This window comes from Rhinopithecus bieti, unplaced genomic scaffold (genome assembly GCF_001698545.2).
Source record: "Rhinopithecus bieti isolate Rb0 unplaced genomic scaffold, ASM169854v2 scaffold_74225, whole genome shotgun sequence".
NCBI lineage: Eukaryota > Metazoa > Chordata > Mammalia > Primates > Cercopithecidae > Rhinopithecus > Rhinopithecus bieti.
In genome coordinates, this window is record NW_016827667.1 from 105,947 (window position 1) to 117,442 (window position 11,496).

Consider the following 11,496-nt stretch of genomic DNA (forward strand, 5'->3'; position numbering starts at 1 on the left):
CGGGGGCGGCGCCGCGGGATCGCACGCTCAGGGTGGGGGGCGCCCTCCCGCGCTGGGAGCTGACCGGTTATTGCTGGATGGGGGGCGGGGGATGAGGGCCGCGCCGGGCCGGGGGCGGCGCGGGGGGGTAGTATAGACCCGACTCTATCGGGCTGAGAGGAAGGGAGGCGCCGAAGACGGAAGGGGACCGGTTCGAAAAGCGAGTGTGGGCCGCGGGAGGCCCTGCGGGGACCTTGCGGGGCGGCGGCCGAGTCCGAGGTGGGGCGGGGGAAATCGAAGTTGTCAGACCGCCTCCAAGTGACAGCGGGACCCCGTGCTCGCGGCCCGGCCTGGTCTTGCCCTGCTCGCTCCGCCGCCTCTCCTCCCGGGCTGGGGGCCGGGTCAGGTCGGGCCCGAGGGGCTCGCTCGGCGGTGAAGCGCTGGACAAAGGCGGCGCCGGAGCGGGCGCAGGTGGTGGCGTCGGGGAGGGGAGCGGGTCCGAGGCACCCACTCCGAGGGGCGGGCGACGGGGCCGGACTCTGCCCCGGGGACTGCGGGGGGCCGGGGCGCCCGCCGGGAGGAGCTGCGGCACTGGCTCGCCGCTCTAGCCGCTCGCTGTTGGCCTTGAGGCTCTGGGAAGTGGGGTCTACTCACCGGGGGCCGAGGGGCACGGGTGGGGGTGTATGCTCTTGATGTGTCCTGACTGGTGGCGACCGGGTTGCTACTCACCGAGGCGACAGACCCGGTGAGCCGCTCTAGAGCCTGTCAAGAATGAGGGGTTTTTCAGCAGGCAGAGTCTGCCTACAGGCAGAAGTCTAACCCCACCTGGGACGTCTCCTAGTCGCCCATTGTCGACAGTGTTAGAAGTGCAGAAGACTAATTGGATTCGGACAGGAGACACCCCCTCAGTGGGCTCCCGCCAGCCCTCCACAGCTGCCTCCAGCACTTTTCCTTAGCCACGAAGGTACCCACTTAGAGAAATGAGAAGCTGAGTTTATAAATCCAGGCAGGAATTTAATAATGAAATAAAAAGGTTTCCAGTCCTTTTACTTTGTGCCACCTGAGACTTTCCTCCCTACGCTCTTCACCTCGCTGTCTTCCTCAAAAAAAGGAGAAAAAGGGCCTAGAGGGACCACATGTCTTGGAGGGACACCACTGTCCTTGGCCGGCTTGGAGGACGCTTAGGAACCACTGGCTTAAGCTGTGAGTGCCTCCAACTCCACCAGTGACCAGCTGTGAGCTGGATGTTGTTTACCTTCTTGTAAAAACTCATTCAGAGCTCCCATGTCTCCCGTGTGAACCCCACACCCAAAAGAAGAGTTGGGATCCTAAGGACAGGGAAACTCAGGCTGTTTTAGAATGTGGATTTTGCTGAGAATCTGAGTTCGAGTCCCACCTCAGGTAGGACTGGTTGGATGCCGCTCTCAACTGTGGTTGACTGTAATCCCACCTGGGAAAGCTGCTTGTCTGTCTTGTCAGAGAGGTGGCATGGGCATGGGAGTTTATTGATGGCTACCCCCCATGGACCTCCCGAGAATGATCTAGACCCCATCCTGGATGGAGCTGAGGCATATGGGAAAGGGAGGTATTACCTCACTCAGGAGGCTAAAGTTTGTTCTGAGATAATTTAATTGTGTGTCTAAAATCCAGACAGTGATGATGAATCTCAAGGCCTTTGTGTCTCCTGTGAGGTCTACACGGTATGTGATTTCTTTTAGTGGCAGTCAGAAGGGGATGACCTGGTCTGGCCACTGGAATATGAAGGGGAGTTGCCCAAATAGCATTTCCCTCTTTGGTGGGGCTCTTACCTGGCAGGAGACTCATGGGTGTCAGATCCGGGGTTAAGGAGGGTTTGCTCCAGAGAGTTTAGCCAGTGATTAGGTTCTTTTTGATATCTCCCTCTCTTTCTCCCTTTCTGTTGCCCTCCTGTCCCCATGTCAGGCCTGTGTTGTTGTTATAACCTCCCTTTCCCTCTTGATTCCTTTGGCCCTTCTGATCCAGTCTGTATGCAACTACCAGGTCATTCTTCCTAAAACACCTCTTCCCCGTGTCACTCTCCTTCTCACAAACTTGCAATGGCTCCCCGTTCCCTGTAGTCTGACCCTAGACAGTGTCCCCTTCAGCTCTTCCCTAGCCATACCAAGGACATTTTTTCTTCCTGCATCTTCACTCCTGCCACTCCCCTTCCTTTACTTCCACTTGAATCCCACTTGTTCTGAGTCTGGTTGTTGCTTAGGCCACTCCAGGCCAACAGTCATCTGCGCCTGAGCTCATGACTCTGGATTTTCTAACGTGGTATCCTCTTGAGTGGTTTTGTAGGTTGGAAGTTTCTTTTTTTTTTTTTGAGACGGAGTCTCACTCTGTCACCCAGGCTGGAGTGCTGTGGCCGGATCTCAGCTCACTGCAAGCTCCGCCTCCCGGGTTCACGCAATTCTCCTGCCTCAGCCTCCCGGGTAGCTGGGACTACAGGCGCCACCACCTCTCCCGGCTAGTTTTTTGTATTTTTTTTTAGTAGAGACGAGGTTTCACCGTGTTAGCCAGGATGGAGAAGTTTCTTAAGGACAGGAGCAATGTGAATGTTAAACCTGTGTGTGTTTGTGTGTGTGTGTGTGTGTGTGTGTGTGTGTGTGAATATTCTGGTATTTCTTGTACAGTGCTGTGCACATCATTTTTGTTGAGTGAATAAATGTGGTTTGTTGCTGAGTTAGGCAGGAACAAGGAGGAGACCTTCCTTTCAGCTTCTCCAGAAATGCTCATATTGGAGTCCTTGGAGGTTTCCAGCCCTTTCTGTCAAAGGCATATGGATAGGGCATGTTTGGGGTGCTGTAAATGGGAAATTTAACTGCTGTTTCTGATATTTCTGCTGGTGAAGAGTCCTATGGATTGCTTATGTGATACCATATAGACATTGGAAAAGGGCTGTAATCCTGTTTTCTTCTTACCTCACCGGACCACCATTCTTTTTACTCAGCTTTGCTGCTCTTATGCAGTTTTCCTTGTTCATGCTAAATGAATCCATATGTTTTATCTCTTCTCAAACTGGGTGCAAATGAGGGAGAAAACACGATTCTGAGCACAGAAAAGACAAATACTCCTGGGTCTGGCCCATAGATGGGACTTTTGGGGCTGGTTTGGAAGAGGTATTTATGGGGGCATCACCAACATAAGAGGCGCAATCAGCCGCACATTGGACCCCTCATAAAGGAAAGCTGCAATCCCTGCTCCCTCAGGCTTCTGTTTTTGTTCACCATCAACCCTGGACCATGGGGGAAACGGGAAAGAGGACTGGTGACTGGTTAGAGGCTAGATAGTGAAAAAATATATTCTGCATCCATCCCCTTTCCCCCAAACCTCCCTTTTGTGCCCCAGTTTGATGATTAATGGACCAGCATTTCCCTTCTACGCGGGAAGGCCACCCCTCACAGTTGCCATGGCAATGCAGACCGCTCCCCCGTCAATTAAAAAAAAAAATCCCTACTACTTCTCTCCTCCTTCTACTGTAGCAGGAGAAAAGCCACCTCTGAATGCATCTCCTGGGCTCTCAGCTCCTCAGCTGTGTTTGCTGTGTGTCCTAGAACACAGTCCTTCCTCTCTTTCTGGGGATTGCCTGAGTTTCTTCACTGAGCAAATTGTGCCCCTTCTGGAGCCAGCAGCCCCTGGAACACTTCTATCAAGAAACAGAGAAAATTTCTGTTTATTTATTCATCCCCAGTGCAAATTAAAAACCAGAGAGAGCTCCTTTTGGGTTAAAACAAAACAAAACAAAACCCTTTCACACCTTGTCTGGTTAGAGGTATAAGTTGGGGGACATTTCACATCCAGAAGGGAAGTTTGAGTAAACCTGGAAGGAATTCAGCCTCCTAGCATACATGCTTCAAATTGGAGTTCTATGGGGAATTTTCAAAATTATTTTCATTCCTCCTCATCTCTCTGTTCCAGCATCCAGGAAGACTTGTGTGTTTTCATTTTATCTGTTCTTATTCCTCTTGGCCTTGCTCCGGCAACATCTGGCCTCAGCACCCTGTCGCAAGGTGAGTCATTAAGGAGAAAAAAAACCTTAAGGAAAAAAAGTCTCTGGAGTTGAGAAGTAGCCTGTGTTGAACTAAGGCTGCCAGGCGAAGCTGCCGACTTTATGGAGCATTATACGAACAGCCCCGACATTAAAGGGCCTCCTTTTTATGAATGGGTTGTGAAGAATGTAAATAAAGCAGCATCTCTCAATGGGGAAGCATTTTACATAAGCAGTACTACCCCGACCCAAGTATTTATGGGAATTTGCTAGCACAGTCTGGCAAGGCTCACTTCCTTTGTGAACTTGCCATTGTGCTGGGGACTTTGGAGGGACAAGGAAAGTGTGCTTTGGTTCTGAGGGCAGCCCTAGCACTCCCGCTCTGCAGGTTTCCTGGCCTTGACTTGATGGGCCAGCTCATGGCTGGAAATGCCTGTTAACCCTGAAGTGACAGAAAATACCATGTGTAGTCAAGAGCTCATGATAATTAGAGGTAGAGGCTCCTCATCCTGGGGTCCGGAGATTGTGTATCTCCTGACACATCATGCTACTTAGACCTCCGCCGGACAGAGGACAGGGAGGTCTTGGATGATGAAATCTTGCCCGGTTTTATGGGAGGCACCTAACTGGTGTAAAATAGGCTGGTTTGAATTTCAGCTTCTTTATGTTCCCCTGCCCACCTCCTGGTACTGCCACTAATGAGCAGTAAAATGGCTAAAAAGGAGGAGGAGGAAGAGTACCAGCAGCAGTGAAGCTGCAGATGGTCTGCTCAGGGCCAGACAGCCTGATAAGCACCCTCACTTCCACTGAGCACCAGCCCAGCCCTGGGGTTCCAGCAGGGGTGTTGGTGTCCTGCCCCAGGTGACTTTGTCAGCAGGCCCTGCAGTACAGTCACCTCCAGGACTTGGTGTTGTGTTTCTGTGGGTGGGAGTGGGACCATCAGATTTCATTTTTCCCAGTGGGAAACGCCTGCAAGAATGGTTATTCACTTGACTCAGTGTTCCCCCCACACAAAAAAATAACATTGTCTTTAAGATCCTCTGCAGGTCCAGTCCACCAGGAGAAAAAAATGGGTGTGTCTCTCAGCCTCGCTAATTTGAATTGAGAACTTACTTCCAAGCACTATGACCAAGTTAACTGAATGAAAAAAGCAAGTGACTTTTCTTAGTCAGTATTATCAATGTCAGGCAGGAACTTAGGTCTCAATATTTTTGCTTGCATGTGTTCCTTTTCCAGTGGGTTTGGGGAAAAGAGGTGGTTTGACCTCCTGTCCTTGGATAAGGAGAATGGAACCTATCTTTCTGCCATTCTCTTGACCCCAGGGATCTCACCTGGAGAGGTGCTGATGGCTCCTGCTTTTGTTCCATCTCCATTGCCTTTTAGGGACTCCTAGCCTCCATCGGTGGAGCTTTTTCAGCTTCCTGCGTGCAGTGGAGAGGGGTAGCCCACACAGACCCTTCTCCAACTCTGGTTCCCTGTCCACAATGTTTAGGAATAATTGTTAATCACATTCTCATGTGGCCAGGTGGTTTAGAGGTCAATTACTGTTTTTTAGAGGACCTATGTAGAAATCTGGCCGCTTGATGCCAGGAGATCCTGACAAGTATGCCAGAAGGAGGGGTGAAGTCACGTTTCCACCATAGTCAGGGCCAGCAGGACCTTCCTCAGTAGCGAGGGCTGTCTCCTGCTTTGTGCCTGGAGGGGTTTCCACATCGGCTAGAATATAAAAAAGAATTATAAAAATGATTGAGGCCAGGTGCCGTGGCTCACACCTGTAATCCCAGCACTTAGGGAGGCTGAGGCGGGTGGATCACTTGAGGTCAAGAGTTGAAGACCAGCCTGGCCAACATGCTGAAACCGCGTCTCTACTAAAAATACAAAAATGAGCCGGGTGTGGTAGCATACGTCTGCAATCCCAGCTGCTTAGGAGGCTGAGGCAGGAGAATTGCTTGAACCCAGAGGACAGAGGTTCCAGATCATGCCAGTGTAAGACTCTGTCTCCAAATAAATAAATAAATAAAATAAAATAAAAGGATTGAATAACTGAGAGATGATCTCCAGAGAAATTGAAAGGACTTGAATTTATTTGGCCCAGAGAGAGGTAGACAAGGGGCAGTTAATATGTCTTTGCATGTTAAGATGACAGTTTAGAGCGTAATATGTCTTTGCATGTTAAGATGACAGCTTAGAGCGTGATGACCAGTTTTTAGTCTTCATTGCAGTCTGGACTGGAGGAAGGGAATTTCACCTGAGTCAAGATATACGGATAGATGCCTGGTTGGGGGTTACCTTTTTCTGGATTTATTGTAAAATCAGGACAATGTATCCTTGAAGCTCTCTCATTTATTCATTTATTTATTTAGCCCTGACTTAACTTCTTAGCATCTCACCTTTTTCTAGGATATGAAATGTTTGTTTCGGCTGGGCGCAGTGACTTACGCCTGTAATCCCAGCACTTTGGGAGGCCAGGACAGGTGGATCACGAGGTCAGGAGATTGAGACCATCCTGGCCAACATGGTGAAGCCCCGTCTCTACTAAAATACAAAATTAGATGGGCATGGTGGTGTGTGCCTGTAGTCCCAGCTACTCAGGAGGCTGAGGCAGGAGAATCGCTTGAACCTAGGAGGTGGAAGTTGCAGTGAGCTAAGATTGTGCCTCTGCACTCCAGCCTGGATGACAGAGCAAGACTCCATCTCAAAAAAAAAAAAATTTCTTTCAAAAAAAATTTTTTAAAATTATATTTATGTTCTAGCCCGTAGATGCCATTTAATTGGAGTACATCTTCAGTTCCTCTGTGGTAGGAAAACTAATAATGTGTGGTAATGCCAATAATTAAAGCACAGAAAAATAAAACTGAATGTGTAAGTCATCTTGCATCTTGGTCTGTGATCCAGCAGCTGTCCTGCGATGCCCTAAGTAGAGGCAGCATGTCGCAGTGCAGGAAGTGTGGACCTTGGTGTAGACACCGGGATGGCTCACCTCAATCCTGGGAGGATTTTAGCAACTTTTTTTTTTTTTTTTTTAAGAACCAGCTTTGTCACCCAGTCCGGATTGCAGTGGCATGATCATGGTTCACTACAGCCTCCACCTACCAGGCTCAAGCAATCCTCCCACCTCAGACTCCTAAGTAACTGGAGCTACAGGCACGCACCACCGTGCCCGACTAATTTTTTATTTTGGTAGAGATAGGGTCTCGCTGTATTGCCCAGGCTGGTCTCTTAACTCTGGCCTCCCACAGCACTGGGATTATAGGTTACAGGTGTGAGCCACCACTCCCACCCAGCATCGGTGATCCACCTGCCTCGGCCTCCCAAAGTGCTGGGATTACAGGCTTGAGCACCGCACCGGGCCTTTTAACTCTTTGTAACTGTTTTTTTTCCTTGTTAGGATGAAATGGTAACAACTAGCTCATAAGGCTGTTGTGAAGGTAAATGAGATAGTGAATGTAGTGTGTTTAGGACCTTCCCAGGAGCATAGTGAGTGCTTGACAAACATTGACCATCCTTTTACAGTAGACACCTCTGCAGTGAATCAGAAATTTCCAACCCTGCACACTTAGGGCGTCTGGGGACTGATAATGTTAACTTTAACTTTAGTTCTTTGCTCCTGATTTCACCTACCTGTGACATTTTTTGTCTTGATACAAGTGTCTGTAGTACTGCATTCACTTGCTTAATGGTTTAGGGGCAGCCAGTGGAATGCTTTCCTGAGGTAGCTGGGCAACTTGGGAGAGAGAAGAAAGAGGATAAGGCCAGGCATAGTGGCTCATGCCTGTAATCCCAGCACTTTGGGAGGCTGAGGTGGGAGGATCACTTGAGGCTAGGACTTTGAGACCAGCCTGGGCAACATAGTGAGACCTTGTCTCTACAAAATAAAATAAATTTAAAATTAGCCAGGCATGGTGGTGTGGGCCTGTAGTTCCAACTACTCGGGAGGCTGAGGTAGGAGGATTATTTGAGCCCAGGGATTTGAGGCTACAGTGAGCTGTAATTGTGCCACTGCACTACTACAGCCTGGGTGACAGCAAGAGCCTGTCTCAAAAAAAAAAAAAAAGGAAGAAAATGAAAAAGGATGGTAATGAAGGAGGGTTGTGCCGTGAAAATACAAGAGATTTCCTATTGTAACCTTGTTGCACTGTGGATTAAATTGAAGATGCACAGTGGACTCCTGGGATGGAGGAGAGTTTTGAGGTCAGAGGGCTCTTGTCTTGGGCCTCAAGTGGTACTCTAAGTCTAGGATAAAGGTGTTATACAGGGTGGGGCAGGTGGATAGCCAGATCTTCATTTCTTCTTCTTAAGCTCTCATTAAGTCATGTGGGTGGGATTTACTGTTAAGAAAGGCAGAGCCTACCTGCCCCCATAGGGCTGGCATCCTATTGGAGGTGGCACTAGCCACTTAACTAGTTAGGTGAGTGATATTTGGGTAGGGTGCCCATAACTCCGATAGGATCTGCCTTGCGATTCTGCTCCTGCTAGTGGAATGTGGGGGAGGCCTGGTCTTGGATCTTGTTCCTCACAGCTGGTTCTTTCAGGAGGTTAGTGCTCTGCTGGGGAGGCTGGAGGCAGAGCTCCATCTTGGCCTGGCTGGCTAGTTTCTGTTCAGGACTGGAGCTAGCACCTGTAGTCTTGGCAAGCCATTTTAGAAATCTAAGTTGTCGGTCCATGGATTATCCTGGTGGTTGAACCAACACACGTTCTTTGCCATTCCTGGGCAGGTGCTTGGAGAAGGTTGGTGAGCTGTTCATGTTTTTTGAAGAATGGTGCTTCAGTAGCACAAGGTGTCCCTTGGTTCTGCTGAGGCCCATTGCTGTGCTTTGGGGTGCCCTGTCCCCTGTTTTATTCCCATTTTATTCCTCCTACATTGTTAGCTGCTCAGAGCAAATGGATCTTGCTGCAGGTGTAGGTTTGCCCCTGGCTGATCGTGGGCAGTGTGGCATCTAGATGGGAGGGTCTGAGGGAGCCTTAGCCCAGAGTTAAGGGGGTGCCCCCAACCCCTGCCCGGAGTCATCCTACATGGAGCCAGTTGCATTTGTTTCCTGCTTTAAGACTTCAGCTTTCCAGGCCGGGCGCCATGGCTCATGCCTGTAATCCCAGGACTTTGGGAGGCCGAGACGGCTGGATCACGAGGTCAGGAGATGGAGACCATCCTGGCTAACACGGTGAAACCCAGTCTCTACTAAAAATACAAAAATTAGCCGGTCGCGGTAGTGGGCGCCTGTAGTCCCAGCTACACGGGAGGCTGAGGCAGGAGAATGGCTTGCACCTGGGAGGTGGAGCTTGCAGTGAGTGGAGATCGCGCCACTGCACTCCAGCCTGGGCGACAGAGTGAGACTCCATCTCAAAAAAAAAAAAAAAAAAGACTTCAGCTTTTGGGCCGGGCACAGTGGTTCACACTTGTAATCCACACTTGTAATCCTAACACTTTGGGAAGCTGAAGCAGGCAGATCACTTGAGGTCAGGAGTTCGAGACCAGCCTGGCCAACATGGTGAAAACCTGTCTCTGCTAAAAATACAAAAATTAGCTGGCTGTGGTGGCGAGCGACTGTAATCCCAGCTACTCGGGAGGCTGAGGCAGGAGAATCACTTGAACCCAGGAGGCGGAGGTTACAGTGAGCTGAGATCGCACCATTGCCTGGGCAACAAGAGCATAAACTCCGTCTCAAAAAAAAAAAAAAAAGACTTTAGCTTTTGTTTGTCACCCCTTCCTGCATCCAAATATTTATGAAATGAATTTCTCAGAGTGCTGCCCACTCCCTTCTGGGCTTTTGTTCCCACGGTACACGTAGCATAAAGTAGGCCCCTCAGTAAGTGTCTAAATGCCTGGCTCATATGTACTCTCTGAGAAGCTGCCTTGGGGGGGAACCCTCAGCCAAGCTCTGAGCAGTCCATTATAGCCCTTGTCACACTATCTTGTTGTCTTCCTACCAGCCCATGCTCCAACTCTTGAGTCTTTTGCATTTTTTCCAGCACTTAGTCTGGTGCTTGTAGGGGAAAGAGAAAACAAATGAGCTTGTATTGAGAACCTACTGTATTCCAGGAACTCTGCTAGGCACTTTACACGCATTCTTATTTAACTTAATCCTCACAACAACCTTGCTGTGTAGACAAGGAAACCAAGGCTCAGAGTTCAAGCTGTTGACTAAGGCCACGTAGGATTAGCATTGGCATGAAGTGGCTTCCAGCCCCACATGGGTCTCCCCCACATGGGTCTGCTGTGGGGGGCCAGCAAATGTTGGCTGAATGGGCAAAGGTCACAAGAGGTGCTGTGTGCCTGAGAATGAGGGGCAGGCTTAGCTGGGCTAGCACCTGTGGATGCCGGTCTACCTTATGCACAGGGGAGTTGTTTACTGGAAAGAAGCTGGGGGAAGGCATATTGCCTAAAGTAGGGACATGTGCCTTTTAAGAAAGCGTCTAAAGATGAGTTTTTTATTGCATGTGATTACCTTCTAATTTGTCAGGTTAAAGTTCGTAAGGCGGAACACTGGTATGATCAAAACACAATGCTCTCTGCCCACTCTCCTCACTCAGGGATCTGTGTGTTGTATAGCAACTTCTAGATCTGAAAGGTATACTCTTGTTTCTCTTGACCTCAGCCCCTGCCACCAGACCTGAGGGCAGTGTAAAAGCAAGCCTGTGTCCAGATGGATCAGGCCAGTTCCTTTCAGCTGTACGTCATGCCTCCTGCCCAGGTGTTTTTAGGCTCCCAGTCTGGTTGCAGAATGAATTGAGTGCCTACAGCAAGTGAGGCTGAATGGGCACTGAGGAGGCAGGGCTAGTGGCTGAGGCCTCTGCTCTCTCCGAGGACAGTGCTCCTTGTAGCTGAGACTTCGGCTCTGCATGGGTGCCCGCACTGAAGCCTCGTTCAGGTGGCACAGACAGGCAGGACGCACACCCTCTGACCTCACCTTGTGGGTCTAGCCCTGCTGTTAGCATCTGAGGAACCTGGCCTTTCACTGTAGAGTTGAGTGTTTCTCAGAGGCACAGAGCTGCTGTTCAGGGTCTGTTGGGATAGTTTCTGCCCCAGCCCTCTTGCTGAGTTGTAAACTGAACCCCCCACAATTCACCCCACACTGGGCCCTGCAAGGGAAAAGGAGGAGTGTCATCATCATTATCTTTCCTTGGGGTGGGCGCTTAGGGTGTATTTAGTGGAATAGTGGCAGAGCAAAGTTCAGGTGCAAGCTTGGATTTTCAGATTTCTCACTGGGGTAGGTGGAATCTGTCCCAGGCTCCTGCTGTGGGGAATGGCCAGCCAGGGCCAGCTGCCCTCCTCTGTCGGGTTGGAAGGTTGGGGGAAGTTGGCCTGACTGCCTCTGCTTACCACCACTCTTAAGGAAGACTCTTTTTGGTATATCCATCTTAGATGAGGGATCTGGAGTTTGGAAAAGTTAAATACATTGCTCAGGAGGGACAGAGCATTTAAATCCAGGTCTGCCTGACTCAATGCTTTGGTTCTTTCTGCTTTACCAGCTCTTTTTTTTTTTTTTTTTTTTTTTTTTTTTTTTTTTTTT

The 11,496-nt window shown here is 49.7% G+C and overlaps 1 protein-coding gene across 6 annotated transcripts in view; it reads left to right on the plus strand.

Annotated features, from left to right (window-relative positions):
* BAHD1 (bromo adjacent homology domain containing 1) overlaps positions 1-11,496 on the plus strand; it is a 33,116-nt gene that overhangs the window by 4,162 nt on the left and 17,458 nt on the right. For 4 of the 6 annotated variants that reach the window (XM_017864029.1, XM_017864026.1, XM_017864024.1 and 1 more), the window contains exon 5: positions 3,919-4,010. The exons of the other annotated variants lie outside the window; for them this stretch is intronic. The gene's annotated coding sequence lies outside the window, so the exon portion shown is untranslated. The remainder of the gene's footprint in view (positions 1-3,918; positions 4,011-11,496) is intronic. 6 annotated transcript variants of the gene reach the window in all.